The sequence below is a fragment of the Rhinolophus ferrumequinum genome, chromosome 2 (assembly GCF_004115265.2).
Source record: "Rhinolophus ferrumequinum isolate MPI-CBG mRhiFer1 chromosome 2, mRhiFer1_v1.p, whole genome shotgun sequence".
In the NCBI taxonomy this organism is placed as follows: domain Eukaryota; kingdom Metazoa; phylum Chordata; class Mammalia; order Chiroptera; family Rhinolophidae; genus Rhinolophus; species Rhinolophus ferrumequinum.
This window is the reverse complement of record NC_046285.1, coordinates 25,940,927-25,961,584: the sequence shown is the minus strand read 5'-3', so window position 1 is coordinate 25,961,584 and position 20,658 is coordinate 25,940,927.

The window sequence follows — 20,658 nt, the reverse complement described above, 5'->3', positions numbered from 1 at the left end:
GAGCTGTTCACTCACCCTTTCCCTTAACTCAGGTCACTATACTGAAATGTAACCATTTAGTTGTTGGGGGTTGTGGGGACAAAGTCCCAGGGAGCAGTTTCCAGGCTCTTGGCCTCACATGTAAAGGTGCCGGCTTGGGTAGTAGATGGCCATCAGCTGTAACCAGTTAGCCATTAGCCACTAATATAACTGCTGTGGCTATGCTAGGGGGTTGGTTGGTTAGCAGAGAAGCGATGGTGGATTGCGGGTCCTGTTGATCGTACTCCCTGTGTCTCCAACCCAGCCGCCAGCAAAACTATAATGGTATGACCCCCCATCCATGGTCTGTGGGTGTTCCTTTTTGGCCTCACCATATCCTTTGCTCTTGTGCGGGGGGGCGGGAGTTGAGTCCCCGCATGACAGGGGTATAAGAGAAGGTTTATTATCCTTTGCAGGGGATAAGAAGGCAACAAATGGCTGCAGATCTAATACTTATGGCATGTAAAAAGCAAATGTTTCTGGGGGAAGTAAAACCAAACATTAAGCGCTTTTTATGTTTTGTGTAATAGCCCTATTTGTACTGATCTGTGAATTCATGAGCATGTAAAGAGCATAAAACGTTGAAGTCAAATAGAATCTCTTGTGACTTTCTAAGGATTAACTTGATAGAATATTTTCATTGAGTAAGGCTACAGTGAGTTATTTATAACACAGCTCTATTCAGTCCAGACTGATTATGTTAGTAATGATGGATAGATGTCATGCTAATTCCTGAATAGCTATAATCTACCGCAGTTGTTTACTTCTCCCATTATTTAAAATTTTATTTTTAAGAAAAATAATGCTCATGGCAAATTAATTGCATAATTCAGGTTGATTGCTGGGAATGAGATATTGCCACTTTAAAGGAGGAAGGAAGGAAGGAGAGAAGAAAGGAAGGAAGGAAGGAAGGAAGGAAGGAAGGAAGGAAGGAAGGAAGGAAGGAAGGAAGGAAGGAAGGAAGGAAGGAAGGTATGGAAGGAAGGAAGGAAGGAAAGAAGGTAACAAAGCAAAGAAGGAAGGAAGGAAAGGAGAAAGGAAGCTGAGGAGACAGAGCCAGGAGTGTAGTTTCCAGGCTCTCGGCCTCATGTGAAAAGGTGTTGGCTCACGTAGTAAATGGCCATCAACTGTGATTGGATGGTCATGAGCTGTAACCAGTGAGCCATTGGCCACTAATATAACTGCAGTGGCTACCTAGCAGTAAATGGGGCCTAGCAAGAATATGGTGGCTGGCAAGCGCGGATTGCAGTTAGACCGGTGGAGTGTGGATTACGATTTGCAGAGAGGTGGATTGCAGCTAGCAAGTGAGGTTGGTTGGCATAGACAAGTGGACGGCAGGTGTGGATCGTGTGGCTCCTGCCTCCTGTGTCTCCAACCCAGCTGCCAGTTGAGACTATAGTGGTATGACTCCCCTATCTATGGCTCCATGGGTGTTCCTTTTTGGCCTCACCATGTCCTGCATTCTTATGTGGGGAGCGGGACAAGAGAGACTCCGCATGAGTCCCTGCATGACTGAAGCACTTCCTGACATCTGACAGTGTGTGGGGACAGAGCCAGAAGAGCAGTTTCCATTGCTCTTGGCCTCACGTAGAAAGGTGCTGGCTCAGGTAGTAGATGGCCATCAGCTGTGGCTAGTTGGCCGTCAGCTGTTACCGGTTACCCATTAGCCACTGATATAACTGCTGTGGCTGAGCTAATAAGTGTGGCTTTCAGTTAGCAAGTGGGTTTGGTGGGGTGGTTGGCAGAAAAGCGAAAGGCAGATTGCTGATCATGTGGCTCCTACTTCCTGTATCTCCAACCCAGCCGCCAGCAAGAGATAGTGGTAGGAACCCCCTATCTATGGCTTCATTGGTGTTCCTTTTTGGCCTCACCATATCCTGTGTTCTTCTGCAGGAAGTGGGAGCTGAGACCCTGCATGACACAGTAACAGCTTAGAGTAAGAGCTAGGCTCTCGTATTCTCAAATAAACATAAACAATCTTCACAGAATATCAACAATAATCATGTATGGCTGCAAATATCAAGAAAAATCAGATAAGGCTATTTCATAATACAGTGAAGACCAGGTCAGGACATCCAGTAATTGCTAAATAAATACACATTTCTCTCTCCTGTCAGGTATGAATAACTACTGTTTCTTTACCAATGAAAATTCTTGCTCTATTTTGTGTTTTTCACCATTTATGTAAAATGTACTAAGATATCAAATTATAAAGTTTTTGAGCTTTCTGAAGGATACATTTATGAACAAACCTAATTTTCTCAAACTCTCCCTCAAAATGACTCCAAACAATTTCACACGCTATTGCAAGACTCTCCTACCTCCCTCTGAGATGCCCCAAGATTACTTTCACAAGTTTATATCAATAAATACACTATTTTCTTTGTTTAGAATAAGATTACTTAAACAGTTTTCAGAGAAATGCTTTTGAAGTGAAACATGTATGTCATGTCATCCACAAATCTTAAGCGTATACTTTGTTCTAATTTTACTAAGTGGATATATCTGCATAACCAAGCACTACTCTGATCAAATTATGAAATTACTAACACCCTGGAAGCCTCCTTCATGACATTTGTTAGTCTTTATCTCTTCCACAACCCCCATCAAAAGTAGCCACTATTCTGATGCCTATTAACTTTTGTGGATATAAACATATACTTGTTAACTATTGAACTACACAAATATATAATAAGCAACTAGAGAACAACTATCTGATTGAACAGAATGGAACTACTCAAATATAGGTGTCCTTATTCTCCTCAGAAAAGAGCCAACCACTGTAATCTCTTGTCAATGCTTAGTTCTCCGACAGAGAAGGGTAAATCTTAGATGTAACTCTATCCACGAAGTTTCCTTTCATTGCTGGTAAAAGTAGTTACCTGTCTCCCTGTCTTAGTCGAATTGAGAACACAGTGTTCTGATCTGTGCCCTCTATTCAGATGGCTTCATTGTCTTTGACAGTTATTATTGTTCAACTAAAACAGGTTTTTTTGTAATTCTAAAAATGTCTTTTTAATTTACACGTTGGCTTAAAGGGATTACAGCTAGTGAAAGTTTTATAATTATTTTATATACATGCCTTAGTTTTCAACTTAGTGAACTTCAAAATTTGTCCTTTGTACCTTAGCTGATGCCTATGTTTTCACATGTATTACTAACTCTCAAACCTCAATGAGGCAATAATCAAATTTTTTGTCTTTGATAGCTCTTTTTCCAAAGGTAAAACAATGTTTTTATTTGACTTCTGTAGCTTTTAAATAACAAGATTTCAAGAAGTTTATGGTATTCATAGTTTGTGCATTTCTTCTCAAATCTCTCCATTCACACCCAGCAGATCATTCCATTTCTGTAACTTTATTGGGTTTTTGAGGGTTGGAAGAAACTATGAAAGAAGAATTTAAAATAAAAAGACCAGTGGAAACTTTAGTAAACTGTAATAAAAAAATAAAGACATTCCATTTTTAGTATATAATATGAGGACAAAATAAATTAACAAATGCGGATGGGGTCCTTTTTTCCTATTTATATCAATTCTGAAAAACCAAGTTTTCTTTTTTATAATGAAAAATGACAGTTTGTCTTTTTTCAGAAAAATGAAAGACATTTTTCGAAAATTTAATTTTACAAAGCTTAAAATACATCTTATATTAATAATATAACAATAAACACTATGAATGTGATACTATAAATGAAAACACAAAGTTTTCTGGTGATATTATATAGTTATTGCAAATAACATAATACAACTCCAGACAATTTAAACAATTAAAGGTAGGTAAATTCCCTGTTTGCTCTATTAAAATACTAATTCATGTAATTATAAAATTTCACCTACCATTGCCTCTGTTAAAGACATGAATCTCATGATAAAATATAAATTATCAAATAATCATACTGACGAATAGCCCCCAAAATAAAAGTGCTTGCCGTTTAACTTGATCCACCCTAAAGACCAATTGATCTGGAATATGTTAAATTAACAAGCGGATTCCGTTTGAAACATTTAAAAGTTCCTAATAAAATATCATTACGTCTGATTATAGAAATAGCGTATCATATAGACAATATTTTTATTTCATCTTTGAATTCAATTTCTATGTAATACTTTTACTTTGCTTTTTAAATCATATAACTTTTTCCTATGTTAATTCAGGTTTATTAACATAAAAACTGGTTAACAAAGGAAAGAATTCCAATGTTTATTCATTTTTGAGTTATCTCTGGTTTTTTGTTTGGGAGTATTACTTTGATAAATTTATCTTTTTATGACATGACTGCTATGATCTAATCCTGTGGTAAAAAGTGTTTCTTGCATCTATGAAGTTTGTATTCAAGAAATAATAACGTAAATACAGTGGTAATAAGTTCAATGAGAGAAAACTACAGGCTACTATTAGAAATTATGATATTGAAATTTATCCTATTTGTTTTCTATATGTTACTTTATTACATGTTAAAAAAATGGAGCAGTGATTCTAAATCTGTATGAAAGCCTTATGAAATAAGAATAAAACTGAAGAAGGAGGAGAGGCAGTGAAATACAAAATGAGAACATTAGACTAAAAAGACATATTTTCTATATTCTAGTTGTAGGATTAACACGTGCCAGATAGGAGAGCATTCCTATGTAATTCATAAGAGACTTGTGGGTAATCAAATAAAATGTCTTCATAACTACTCTGTATACCATAAGGCATTAAATGAATATGAGAAATTAAAAGTTTAATGATTTTCAAAATATAATGTTCATATTGTAACGATCATGAGCTCCATTCACTTGAAAAAATGATTCTCCCTCTTCCCATATAATGTGCGTTTTCACATACAGTGTTTTAGGTTTTGCAATTGCAAACTAAAATATCACCCATATCACTATCAGTTGTACACTTTTATTCTGATACGCAAAAGTTATGTTCAGTATTCATTTTAACTCAGATATTCCCTGAAACTGATAATGTAACAAAGCCCAGTGATATTATTACTGCTGACACTGAATTGTCAGATAAATGGCATGCCAGTTTTCATTTATATTTCTGAATACCTGGAAAAGAATGACAGCTGCTCAGAGCTTATAATTTGGTGTCACATTATCTCAATGAATAGAGCAATTTCTATAGGAAAATGCATGTGAAAATAAACCTTGAAGATCCTGATAATGTTTTACCAATTTAAAATGAGACTAGTAAGTATTACAGGGATACATTTCATAATTCTGACACTGTATTTGAAGGAACAGGGAATGGCCAACTAAAACAATTCTGAGAGATTGTTAGCACTCCATTTTTCTTGTATTGGACTATTAGACATGTAAATATATTTGAGCCACATTCCAGTCTAAATGATATTCTGCCGTCTACACAGTGTTACTGTGTTTGGTATTTCCATAATTAAATTCCTTTAAATATTGGGCAAATCATTGACTTTTAAAAGACTTAATACTGTTTCATTTTTTCACACTTTTTTTGGTATTGTTGACATAGGCATGCTCCAGAAAGCTGTTTATTTCCTCTAGAGATTTTATTCAAGTGTTTTCTTTTTTTTATTTAGAAAATTTTTAATTACAGTTGACATTCATTATGGTATCAGTTTCAGTGTACAGCATAGTGGATAGAGATTTATATAACTTATGAAGTGATTCCCCCAATAAGTGTTGATCTACCTGACATCATATATAATTACAATATTATTGACACTGTTGCCTAAACTGTAATTTTACATCTCTGTGACTGTTTTGTAACTGACAATCCCTTCACCTTTTTAAAGCTGATATCATGCAGTGATGGTACTATGGGTTTTATAAAAATAGCTGGAAAAAAGCAGATTACTATTCGAGACAAAAAATTGTAGCTGATTATGCTGGGTAAGTGAGTGATTGTGTAAAGAAGTTTCTTTAAGTGATGAATACGTTTCAGAGAGATTGAAGGGAAGGGGGTTTGAAGCAGACATTTGCTCATATGAAGGAAGGAATGACATTGAAAAGCCTCTTCTAATTCTTTTGCACTGCTAAATGCTTTAGGGACTAATGTAGTTGGCCTCTTCATGATCACAAACTTTAACTTGTTGGACCTTGAGCTGGGTACAGTGTAGCAAGTCAATGGTGCCCATAAAATGAATAAAATTCTGTTTTTCAGGGGAGAAACATTAGCAAGGTTAACGGCATGCATTCCTGTGGAAAAAGAAGAGTGACGAGTATAGGTCTGGAAAGACCGACATAACAATAAGGTAATCACTTTGTCTGAAGGGCAAGTTAATTTGTGAAGTGTTTTTTTTTTGTGTGTGTGTGTGTGTGTGTGTGTGTGTGTTGTGGGGGGTCAGGAGTAGCAAAGAACTTGTAAGAAAAGATACATGATATGCTAATGTCTTACTATTCTGTGTTACTATATATTTCCTCCATTAACATAAACCTCAGTTAAAGTTTTGCTTCAAAAAAAAAAAAAGAACAAAAAATACTTCCTGACATTGGTAGTGTTTTATGAAAATCCAAGGAATTGTTCACTCCTTGCTCCACATTTGTTAGCTAACTTAGAAATGTAAAACGTTTGTACTGGTCCCAGAAGTCAAGACAGGTGAGATGAAAAATCTCAGGGAAATTGTAACATCAAAAAATCTCAGGGAATTATAACATCAAAACAAGAGCAATTAGAATTATAATTAAGCCTCTGAGATTCCTATAGGCTGGAGTCAAGGCTGGATTTTCATTCTTTTGTGGATTGGATAGACAAATTGCATTAAGTCTTTATAAGAAGGAGTTCTTCAAAATGTTTAAGGTATCTAGAGACATCTCAGCAGTTTAGTTCATATAGGCAAGAGAGTGTCAACAATAATCCGTTGCAGAGATGATTCAAACATTGCCACAGGATCAGTTGCTACCCTTCTTTTTTCTGAATATATTCAGTATTTTCTAAAAATTAGTCTCAGAATAAATGTAAGTACAGAATAACGTGACTTAAAACTTCACATTAAATTCACGTGAGGATGTATTCTGAAGCAAGATTTTTTTAAAACCAAAATAATGTAACGCCACAGGTAAACTTTCTGTGTAAATATCTCCTTAACCACAACTTTGCTGTAAGTTATTGTGTAACATACCCCTTTTACTTTAAAATACCTCTTATTCTTGGCTGTGACTCAGATAGCATTTCTGGATAACGTCCTATGTGTCCTAGTAAGTCAAGGATGCTGAAAACCAAAGATGGGCAACAATTAATGATTTATTAAACACAACTGCTTATATGGCCTATTATTTTCTGATCTCTTTGGGCTGTCCTCACCATAAACAGACAAAAGATAAAATCCTTTTGCAACTGGAGTCCTAGTAAAATGAACAAAAACCTCCAAAATCTTGGACAGGGTTTCATGTAAAATTTTTTCCTCTTCTGTAATTGCCATTTCCCTCTATAATTCTATTCAGTAATGTGGAGGCGTCCTATCTTTTTGCTCTCGGGATAGTGATGAGCGACACAAATAAAAAGTCTGCCTCAGGAGCTTCTATTCTAGGGTGAACAAACAGTAAACATAATAAATAGGGAAATCTAAGCTGCACAGTGCTATGGGAAGTATGAGCAGGTTAAAAGGATTGTTGCTGTTTTCAGTGAGTGAGCAGTGTCTCGCTGATAAGGTTAACACCTAAAACACAAATCTGATTCTGTTAACCTTTTGCTTCAAGTTTAAGTTTAGCAACTCCCGATATTTGGATATTCATATTCTATTATTCATTATTCATTATTATGTAATAATGTGCACATGTACTTCTCTATTATTTTCTGGGTGAAGAACGGATTTAGACTAGGAATTATGTCTTATATATCTGTTACGGTTCCTCAGTGCACACATTTGAGCTGGTTCAAGGAAAAAGTGATATGTATAATAAAGGACATGGGGAGTTCACAGTCATCTGGAAGAACAGGAAACTTTCTCTAGGCTGATCTTTTGGGAATAATTTCATACACACCATAAGAGAACTGGGCCATCATGTTCTGATGACTGTGCCACAAAGGGAAGCAACAAAAATAGCAAAGTGCCTCCTATGCTCTCCAGGACCATGAGACTTTACCTCGGTTATGCAATTGCCAAAGTAAGAAAATGACTTGAGTCAGTAAGCTGTTGCATAATTGATGGTTTTGGAATTGTGGCAGTTTGGGTACGAAAGTGAACCAACTGGGCAATAGACAACATGTGTCCTGTTTCTCTTCTTACACAGTACAGATCAAAATCCAAGTATCAGATAAGAGGATTTCCTAAGATTTGCTAAGGTACACCTGAATCCCAAAAGTCCTGAAACTATGAAATTCAGCTTCCCTGCAATAGGAGGAGATTTACTGAAAGAGTTTGGGAATGCTTGCTAGTTGAAGAAGCCAATTGATAGAATCTGCTGCTATTTCTAAAAAGTGAAAAAGCAGTGATAGTTGATACAAAGTAGACCTCAATCTATGAGTTGAATGAAAAGCATGTTTTGACTTTTAATGTAAATTTGGGTATAAAGCCTGATAACATTATCATAATAATTTTAAAACATTTTTAAAGCAAACACTCAGGTTAGATGTGACTATATGAATTATTATCGTGGCAATGCTTTTGAAAAAATAGAATTCTGCAAAATATTGAACATTTATATTCTTGATGAAATCTATATTACAAGTAATTTTATTTTTTATTGAGATATTATTTTTTTCATAAATGTTGTATATCTTATCAAAATTCTTATTTCTATTTTTTAAATATTGGATTTTAAATACAATTTTTAAGGAAAAATGACAACAGCTGTCACACCTAGGTCACATTACTAGTAATACATATAAATGAAATAGTCAGCATGTTAAAAATTCTCCTTATATCATCCCAAAAGATATTATAGCATGGTTTAAAGAGTTAAGAAGTCAAGTCTTCAGAGCTCCTCTTGGCAGAAGGCTATGTGTCAAGGTTTAGTTCAGAATTCGGATGAACCTCTAAATACTCTAATGTGGTGACAATGATGAAGTTAATTGCTTTTAGGATTCATTGTCCCAAGATCTCATTTTGAGAATATGCTCATTAAAACAAAACATGAAGGAACATTTGAAACAGAGAGTTTTTGTTGATTAGTTCCCATATATGTATAAAAATTTTCCCCGCATATGGCTATCATTATTAATGTTTACTCAGGTGATTTAACACTTTCATATTTGGAAAAAGCGATCAATAGATATAAATCAAATTGAGCATTTGTACAAACTTTTCTAAAGCTTTGAGGCATTATTCAGTTATATTTAAAGCTTTGCTTCAGTGACTGAAAGAGATTAACACTAAGACAAATGGTCAACACTTGCTCATTTGACCTGGGTGGACGTGTATACTCACAAAACATCAGTGTATATTTAAAATAACTGCAAAAACATGTGTTTATAAATTTTAGATTTGCACTTCATTTATTGTAGTAGGCCTTGCCAGTTTTTATTTGAGTAAAATAACTACGTGTTCTCTTTAAGTCAATGAGATTTTTAAGAAGTAGGAATTGAAACTTACTAAAACAATAGAAAAGTTAATATTAAAGATCAAATGCAATAATATAATCTTACATGGGACACTTAAGTCCCTAGCCTTTTAAATTCAAACAATTATAAAGGAACTACTTGCAGAAGCTTCACAGGCCATAAAAAAAGTGGCTTTCTTTTCTCATTATGCAGATTATGGTGGAACCACCATAATCTCCAGATCTTAACTGCAATGAGACTGAAGAATGACTCACCCAAACAAAATAATAGACGTTAGGTTAAGATATTTATATTTTTTATAATTATTTTTAAAACGTCTACACAATATGTATTTAATTGCTTATTAGTCACTGTGCTAGAAATTGTATTGTCCAAATCATTTCAGAATATTGTACAACTTAAAATCACACTTCTAAAAATTAATGGGAAAGCTTACAAATATTTACATTAAGAGAAAATCAATTTAAATAGCATACACCTACATACAAATCATTATTTTTCATGATGTGAAATATCTGCAAGGATAATTTATATATAAAACATACTTTGGTGTAAAACAAAACACATTGTAGAATGTACATAGAAAGCAAGTATAAATATAGATGAGAGAGTGATAAAGGTTGTAATGTACTCATATACCTTACAGGTTACAGTGTACTGGGTAGAACCTGGCTTTGTTTCATTACTTTATTAGGCTTTTGCTAATCATTTTTTCATGACTTATAGGCTATTGAGATTTTAATAGGGGGGTGTTCAAATTATATGTCTACTCCATATCTAATTTTCAATAAATGTTCAATAAACTTTGCAGTTTTCTTTAGTTTTTCACATGTTGTGTCAGCATAACATACAAGATCTGACAATTAAGTTCATGAACTTGTTGCAATGATGTTGCTAACCATTTTTGATATCAGAGGAATTATTCATTATGAATTTGTACCAACTGGACAGACAGCTAACCAAGTTTACTGTTTAGAAGTGCTGAAAAGGCTGCATGAAAAAGTTAGACAACCTGAACTTTTCGCCAACAATTCATGTCTTTTGCATCATGACAATGCATCAACTCACAAGGCACTGTCTGTGAGGGAGTTTTTAGCCAGTAAACAAATAACTGTATTGCAACACCCTCCCTACTCACCTGATCTGGTCCCCGATGACTTCTTTTTTTTATTAGAAAATAAAGGAAATTTTGAAAGGAAGACATTTTGATGACATTAGGACATCAAGGGTAATATGATGATAGCTTTGATGGCCATTCAAGAAAAAGAGTTCCAAGATTGCTTGGAAGGGTGGACTAGGTGCTGGCATTGGTGCATAACTTCCCAAAGGGAGTACTTCGAAGGTGACCATAGTGATATTCAGCAATGAGGTACATAGCACTTTTTCTACGATGAATTCACTAACTTCATTGTCAGATGTGATAGGGAAATGGAAATGATATTAAGAACAAAGACACTTTGAAGCTAACCAGGCAAAAAAGCTAACATCAAAGTCACTCTTATATATTTGTTTATTTTCTTATTTTGTCAAATGAAGTTTAGCTAATACAATGGTAAATACTATATAATTCTACGTCCTGTATCTTGGATATAGATTTGATATGCAGTCTTATTTAATTTTGCTAGTCATATAAATTTTATATTGAGAAGTTGAATTATTCATTTTCTTGTATTCTAGAATACTGAAGGACACAAACACATTCTTTTAAAATGCCTGAACGACTGTTTTAACAAGTCGTTCTGTGTTAATCAGATACCCTTATTGGAAAAATGTTTTTTCATACTTCAAACCATACAGAAAAAATCAATTCTTGATAAACTGTATACACAAATATGTGTTAAAAGTACAGTACTTACAGAAAACATATGAAATCATTTTTTCTCACCATGAAATAGGCTAAATATATTTTTAAACAAATGCAAAACATTCTTACCAATTTTAAAAATGCGTACATGGAGCCATGTTAACATTAATAACTGCTGTTTATCACAATACACCATTAAAGAATGAAAAGACAATACATAAAATATTGCAATAACACACACACACACATAAAACTTTATTATTTACTTTCCACAATAACCTTCAAAGATTACTTTATGTCAATACCAGTTTTCATTATATACACATCAGATAAATAGATAGATAGATAAACAGACAATACTGTCACAAATGGGAAAAAGTCTTGAACCAACACTCCACTAAAGTATCCAGGGGCAGTCGGATGACTCAGTTGGTCAGAGTGCGTGCTCTGAACAACAGGGTTGCCAACTCGATTCCCACATGGGCCACTGAGATGAGCCCTCTACAACTAGATTGAAGACAACGAGCTGACACTGAGCTTCCAGAGGGGCATCCAGATGGCGCGGTTGGTTAGAGCGCGAGCTCTCAACAACAAGGTTGCCAGTTCAAGGTGGGCTGTGCCCCCTGCAACTAAAGATTGAAAACAGCAACTGGACTTGGAGATGAGCTGCGCCCACCACAACTAGGTTGAAGGACAATGACTTGGAGCTGATGGGCTCTGGAGAAACATACTGTTCCCCAATATTCCACAATAAAATTTATTTAAAAAAATAAAAGGATATCCAAATGGCTAATGAAAATTTGAAAGAGTGCTCAAATTCATTTTTGATTAGAGAAATATAAATTAAAATCATAATGAGATACAACAGCACATGTACCAAAATGTCTAAAGTGAAAAAGATAGTGTAATGTGCTGCACAGATCTGTCCTCAAAGATAGAAGTAAATATTCATTCCTCAAGCTGCTGGGAGTGTTATTGGGTAAAAAGTTTCAGCCACTTTGTCCAAGCTGGTATCTCTTACAATAACATTGATGGTAAACATAAAGACCTCACTCCTTACCCCTAATTAGGACAACTCTGAAAAGCCATCTTAGTTCTAGAGTTCCCCATGGGATTGGCTGAGACTTTGTTGTGATTGTATCGCAGTTCAACTTCACCTTTTGACAAATCCTGCTTCCTGCCTTACCCATAGAAGTGTTGATTTTGAAACAATTCTCCAATAAGTTGTCATTTCCTGTATAGAGTCTGCTTTTTGGAGAACTTGACTGATGACAGGGTTGGGACTGGTTTGAGAAAGCAGACTCTAAAATGGATTTTGGATATGGATCAATTGTGCTGTTTGACAATAAGAACCCTATTACTGATGGTAGGTAAAGTACAGCTTTTCCTTGGCATTTAATACCAGTGTGATTGTTTAAACTTTCACTGGGATGGTGATGAAAACCACTGGGATGGTAATGAAAACCACTGGAATATGAAAACCATGATGGTTTCCTAGTATAAGGGAATGCACTTACAGGTAAAATACCAGGCATTTAGGAAAGATAGGGAAAATAGTAATTAAAGTAACTTTGGAATTGGATGGCTATGTTGGGGATACTCAATGCTTTGGAGAAAGATAATGAAAGGCTGAGAATGATTAATTACCAATTTATAGTCAAGTGTGAATGTCAAAGCACCTCATTGGCAGGATATAAAGAGGCTCTCATCTCCTGCAGCTAGAGGACTGAAAACATTGTGGATCAGGGCAAGGAATGACAGGATCCAGAAGAAGTTGGGTTCTCGTGTTTATGGTTCTGCTATGCCCTGATTCAAAGAGAGTGGGACCCTCACTTGTGGAAAGGAGCATACCATGTGTTTTGATGCACTCAAAGATTATGAATTCCCAGAATTTTTTAAAACCATCTGAGTATTCCAAAACAGCCCACTTCTCCCTATTAAGTGCCAGTTCTTCCTCCTAGTTGAAGATGACGTAGAGGTCTCTGCTTTGAAAGTAAACCTGTTTTTTCACAATCTTTGTCTACTTTTTTCAATTGGACACCAAATGAATAAATAACTAGGGTTAAATCCTAATTTAACCCAACAGAGGAAGTGTGTGGTCCTGTAAGAGTGGAAAAGGACTACACCATAACAGAGTTACAGGACCTAGCTTACAAACACACGTAGCCAAGACAGTATGCGTGAGACTGAATTCTGGATCCATAACTCTGGACTTTAGATTTAGAAGCCTAGACCCCTAGAGGGATAATGTTTCTACCAGAGGGCATAGCAAAAGTGCAATTAAATTTCAGTCCAATCAGGATCTAGGTGCCGTGAGGCCAGAGCAGGAATGGAGTTTTTATCTTGGCCCAGAAAATTGACCATGATCATTATGAAGAAGTAGGACTGATATTACTCAATTGATACTAAGGTTATCACTTAAAAATATTTTGATAATCCTTTGACAAGTTTTGAAGGTAAATGAGCAAGTGATGCAGTCATGACCCAAGAAAGGCATGGTGAATTGGGATTCAGATATCTAAGAAATGAGATTTTCTTTCAACCAATGGATAGTCCACCTGGCTCAACAGAAGTGCTAGGCCAAGGGTTAGTGGAATCTAGAATAGGTGGTAGAAGAATTTAAAAATGTGTGTCATTTGCAGCCTTGAAAGCACTTGCAATGGCATGGGCTTTAGTTCATTACACTCACATACCTCTTGCCAGGTTCTCCTAGCAAAAGTGGTACAATAGAACCCTAGGAGAAATATTCCTCAGAGAACATAATTTGTGTGTGTGTGTGTGTGTGTGTGTGTGTGTGTGCAAAATTACTGGATTTGGGCAGCATTTGCACAGGAAAAGTGGTGCAATGTGGGTGGGATGTTGTGCCATCCTGATGCCATTCCCAACACTAGTTGCTGTGTTTGACTAACAGTTCATTGCTGGTTTGTGTTTGAAATTTATTCAATCTAAAAAGATAAACATTGCTCAATGTAACCAGGTTACAAAGGCCCCGTTCTCTCATCCCAAATTAGGATTATTCTCAAGTGCCTTGCCAGCTGTAGGGTGACAATTGGCTGAGGCTTTTGTTATAGCTGCAGAACTGTTCAACATCTCTCCTTTCCCAAACCTCTTTTCTTACCTCCACTGTAGGTATTGATTTCATGAGTTCCTGCACGGAAATTTACATCTCAGAGTTTATTTCCCAGGGAACCTAACCTATAACATACAAAACAGAGCAGTTTTGGAAGTGATTTGGAAAAACCAAAAGTTTCATACCCCTTGGTTAAAGTGTAATTTGTATAACAACTTTGAAAAACTGTTTGTTAGTATCTACTAAAGCTGAACATATGCATATCACATGACCCAGAAATATCACCTTACTCCTAGAAATATATCTTATGTAAATGTAACATATCACACATGCTTACCTAAAGACATTTACAAGAATGCTCAGAGCATGTTTTATATATTAGACCCAGTCTAGAAACTACTTAAATATTAATTTATAGTACAATATATAAACAAATTATTATATATTCACAAATGAAATACTATATAAAAATAAATATAAACAAACCACAATCATACCCAACAATAAGGATGACTTGCATAACCATAGTATTGAATGAAAGAAGGTAAAAACACAGAGTGCATAATATTTTTCTGGTTATGTAAAGGATTGGAAAAAGAAAAAATGGATCTGTGCTTGACTTATTGAATATTGGTTGTCTTTTAGATTTTGTAACTAGAATGGAGTATAAAAGGAGATTTTGGGGTACTGGTAGTGTTCCTTTTTTTGTCTGGGTATAGATTAAATGGTAGTTTGGTAAAATTTACTATATACAGAGGGTGCAAAGAAAAATGTATATACATTTTAAGAAAGGAAAACTGTATTAAAATTGTAATACTTAATATATACCAATAACAAAAGATGAATACAAGCCACATTTGACTTCTGCAATTATAAGAGGCACTCAAAGTGGTTACCATCAGCATCTAGGCACTTCTGATTATGGAAAAATACTGCTTGAGCATTGTTAATCAAAGTGTCCACTTGTATACGTTTTATTGGCACCCTTGGTATACAAGTTATATATATATATATATATATATATATATATATATATATATATATATATATATTTGAATTAAATCAAGATATATTGGCAAAGAGGAATAAAAATAGGGTGTATTAAAACTTACTGAAATGTTGTATATATAATATAATATAATAGATATATACTTATGTTTATAATATATATATTATATTTCAGTAAAAGTTTTAATACACCCTGTTTTTTTTCTTTTTGCCAATATATCTTGATTTAATTCAATATATTTAGGTGCATAAAATAAATGCCTTTCCAATTCATTTTTGTGGTTTAATTTAAAAATGTCTTACTAACATAAAATTGTATATATTCAAAAATACAGACACAAAAATTAAACTGAAGTTTCTTAACTTTACTCTTTACTTTACAGTATTCCCTTCCAAGATTACTATATGTCAATACCAGTTTTAAATATCAAGGACCCCTGGTGTTGTGGCCTTTTAATATCATTCATTTGCCTAAAATGCTTATTTTCACCCACTCAGTCAACAATTAGAATGCTATTGTTTCCTTGAAATTTTGTTCTAATGTACCATCTTTTCCATCAAGTCAAATTTATTTGTTAAAGAAAATATTACTTTTCTTCTTTAGACTATCACATCCTTACCATGTAATTTCTTTACTATAATCAAATAGACATATACCTTATATTTTCTACTAGCATCCCTTTTCTATTTTTTAGGAGTAAGGATGACTTTTATATCTTTGTAAGATCCAAACAAATTGTCACAATGCTATAAGTCACGTAAAAAGATTAAATACATTAGAATATCATTAAATACATTTCTAAAAACAAACACACAAAAAACTTTCTTTTCCTTTCAAATAATCAACCCTTAATACTAATATATAGGTGGAATTAAAAAGATGATTTTGCATAGTTGACAATTGCCCTTCACCTTTTTGGGAAACTTCTGTAATCACTTCCTCTTACAAAGCATTCTTGTCTTTAACAGAAATCATACTAATCAAAAGGAGACGAGTCTTGCAGATTATGCCATTTTATCTGAATTAAACAAATCTATTTTGGAAGAAATTGGTACAAAGAAGTAAAATTCTTCCCTAATAAAAAGTTCTTAAATATATGATGTTATGAGAATGATATTAGAGGCTGAAAAAGTAGCCATCCTTTTCTGAGTTTGGTTTCTGAGTATGGAAAACTTACTTATGATAATTTGGAAGGTAGATAACATATGAGGTGAGTATATGGCACCAGGAAAACAGTTGAAAACATGATATTAGTAGTATAGGTTGGATGTCATGGCTAAATTTGATGGGAACTACAAGAAGGAGATGAGCTATGGAAAAACAGCACCACTCGATAGTCCGAGTTGAAAGGAAACCGAAAGTCCAGCCACTCCAGAATTTGCAATATTGGAAAATGCAACTATTTCTCATCACTTTCCAGTAAATGATAACATCTACAAGTGTATTGTATGATAAAGAGAAACTTTAATTCTAGAGTCAAAGACCAAATGGAGAAGGTTGTAACATCATTATTCAGATACATTGGAATTCCTTCTGTTGGACAAAATTTCTCTGGGTAAAGACTCTAAAGGCATGGATATATATTTTTTAAAAGTCAATAATCTCAATGTATCTGTAGTTATGGTGAGAAATAAGTACATCTCAAAACAGAATTGCAGGTGTTCTTATTGGTACATGGAGCTGATTTGACTAAAACACATAAATATCTGAGTTGTACCATTAAACTTCAATAAAAACAGTGTGATTCTTCAAGACTTAAAAATCACATTTGAACACCCATTTTCTATGAGCATGAAAGAAGCTGGGAAATCTTTTTCATATTTTCCAATGAAATTTTCAGATGAGGCCACCGAAGTTAGTGAAAAAAGCATCATGATCAAGAGGGAAGCACAAGGGCCACAAGTAGGATTGGGAAGCTACTCCCAGGAAGTGGAACTGTGACCTCATCAAAAACCATTCTTAATCCAAAGAGCAGAGAATTTTGCATTGTTAATACTGATTCAGAAGTGTTTAAAAATCACCATAACAAGTGAATGTGCTCCCATTACATTCATTTTTTGAAAAAAGAAAATTAATTGTAGACATTGCATCCTTCTTCCATTTGGTAAATTTCGCGTATGATGAATTCTTTGGTTCTTCCTTGGGAAGGAGTAAGTGTATTTAGCAAGTAAAAGAAATAAGTCACTAGTGTGTAGACTATGGTAGATTCTATTGTTGTTCTACATTATTCATATAAAATCCCTGTGGTTTTTAGTCATTCTTTATTGTCTCATTTAATGTAATTTTTTTTCATCAAACTTGCTTTGATCAATGGAATGGGAGGAAAATGAGAGAAAACGTCTGAGGTTAACCTTTAAATCATTTATTTTTCACCAGTGTTTGTTTTTTTCTTTTTCTTTTTTTTTCTTCTGACACAGAAATAGAATGTCTTCGATAGAGTCTGCTTCCCCAACTCGGGCCATAGAATGGAATAAAAACATGGAATAGAGCAGCAAACATCTCACAACCAACATGGAAAACTATTGAGAAATCATGTTTAGTTTGTTTGTTACCATGGTGGAAACTATTTTTTAAAAATTTCTGGTCATAAAACTTTTCTGTCTAGTGTATAAAATATGCATTTATGCAGTAATCACTTTACCAGATGTATCTTTCTGAAATATATATATATATTGTAGTTTTAGGATTTCATCAGGATAGCATCCTTTCATGTTTATGATGACATTCACCTGGGCAGCTGCCCAGGTGAAGAAGAATAACTCCGGTTCCAAGATGGGTATTCTATTTATGAGCACTTCCTTCCTTTCTGTCATCCTCTCTCGCTCTCTCTCTCTTCTTCTCTCTCTCTCCCTCCCTCCCTCCCTCCCCCCCCCTCACTCTCCCTTCCTCTCTTCCTCCCTCCCTCCCTCCCTTCCTCCCTTCCTCCTTTCCTTCCCACAAAAACATTCCACAGTCAAGGGAATTTCTGCCAAAGCAAAAATGCATTGCTGTTTACTACCTGATAAATAGTGAATAAAACCAGAAGTAGTACAATTCTATGAATTGGAACATATTTGTTAGTGCAGACTGGAACACTAAGCAAGGTTATTGCTTAAGTTTCTTTTTATTGTGTTGAAAATATGTTTTATCCTTTTATGTTTTCAACTAGATTTTCATTTATGTCAGAACAGGGAGTTTAAAATTAAAATAATCCAATTCTTTTAGTGATAATTATCTTTTTTAGGAAGACTTTTCTTTTGAAAAATTGCCTTGCAATCTATTCAAGAGTATCAGATCAATCGTTTCTCAACCGTTAACAATATAAACTAGACATCTGTGATGGGTATTATATGTAATATCCTTTGACACAATTTGAGATAATAAGTTTGTTCTACTGCTCTTTAAGAATAAAGTGATACACAGAAAAAATTGCATAAGAATTTCTTACACACACACACACACACACCAAGTTTAGCCTAAGAAGATGCTTTCTTATATTAAAAAGGACCCTTATGTTAAATGAGGCACAGAATAAATATACTTTATAAAAATTAGCCCAATAAATAATAATAAAAAATAATAAATAAAATTAGCTGCAAAGAATTTGGAACAGTTTGAATCTAATAGGGCATGTATAAGACAAAATTTAAAAATTATAGAGGCAGGGGGGCTCAATTTTCCATACTGCTCTTACTCCATGTTGTAAAAAAATCCTGCTTGGAGCATCAATCCGTTCTATCTGGAAATTAAATTTATTTTTCAATTTGTTTGTCAATGACACTCTTGTAAAAGAAAAATGTTGCCTGCCTTTTTAAAATGAAGTATTATTTATATATTTCCTACCACATTCTTTTGGATTAACTTGCTTCTTAGTAATTAAAAATCATGAAAGTAATTCACAATAGCGTAACAAAAAAATGAAAAAAGTATATTTCAGTTGGTAGATGCCTAGTGATGACCCTTACAGAGTCAGACTCTAGTTCACATTAGATCAGCTCTAGGCTGAAAAGATAATGAAGATGTGTATATTTCAGATCGATTAGAAAAGAAAGAAAAAGAAAGAAAAAGAAAAGGCTGTAAATAGCTTTTATTTAAGGTATACTCACCTTGAACACCTTAGAGGTAAGATCACCTTACAACTGTGCTTAAGGTGAATTATGCACAGGCAAATAAACAAATTGTTTATTTGTTTTCAGTATTCTCTCTTTGTAGAGAAATTGTGATAATTCAAAACATTCTAAAAATTTATTTTGAATTTTCAATTTCCAAACTTCACTTAATCAAAGGTACTATACCCAATGCACAGGTGAGAATACATTGATTCTGAGTCACTGTTTTCACACTTATGCAAGAGGTGTTTCTATAAAGGCAGTATAAACCTAGAATAGAAAGGAAGCATATGCACCAGAGTAGCGTTTAATAAAATATAAAACAAGAGGAACAAATGTTTATTAATAAAGTCTCCCTCTAAACTGTCAAAAGTAAAATGATTTTTAGTTATCTTCTACATTAATGAATTAAAGCTTTTATCTAGCCAATATTTATTGAGTTCCAATAAGAAGACTGATTTTCAACTGCTGGACATTTCCAGGTATTTACTGCCCATAAATAATGATTATCAAATACCAGTTGTAATCCAAAACTTTTGATTGAACAAAACAAAGTAAAGCAAGGTTATATTGTATTATGGTCCTGAAAGGAATGTTAGATACAATTTTAATTGTATCATTCTTTTAACAACAGATGAAACTGAGAAATAATAAGGGATTTCATAAGGTAAATCAAAACACTTTTTATATAGCATTTCCACAAATTAACTGAAACCTTTAAATATGTGCTATTATGTACATATAAGCATTTTACTGAAGGCCATATATACACTGAGGTGATGAATAATTCATCATTATCTCCCTTGGTAAAGAAAAAGTATATGAATGCTATTAAGAACTTTCTGTAGCCTATATTTTCTTTTTGTATGTCAAAGAACACGGAATTACTAATAGGTTTTAGAGTTATTTTTTTCACAAAACACTTTACAGTTGAAAGTATTCATATTTTTTTACTCGTAAATATTGCTATTACAATGCTTACAGAAAATTTTTAAAATTTCTGGAATGTTTGATGGTTATATAATTTTGTTTCATGACTATAAATGAAGCTAAATTTCATTTTTACTGGTTTAAGAATTTCTTAATAGAGAAATAAAATCCAGAGCAATGTAAGTTTCTTAAACCTTAAATTCTATTTTTCTTTGTATGATAGAAAAACTACATTTTATTTAAATGTCCAACAAAGAAGAGCTTTA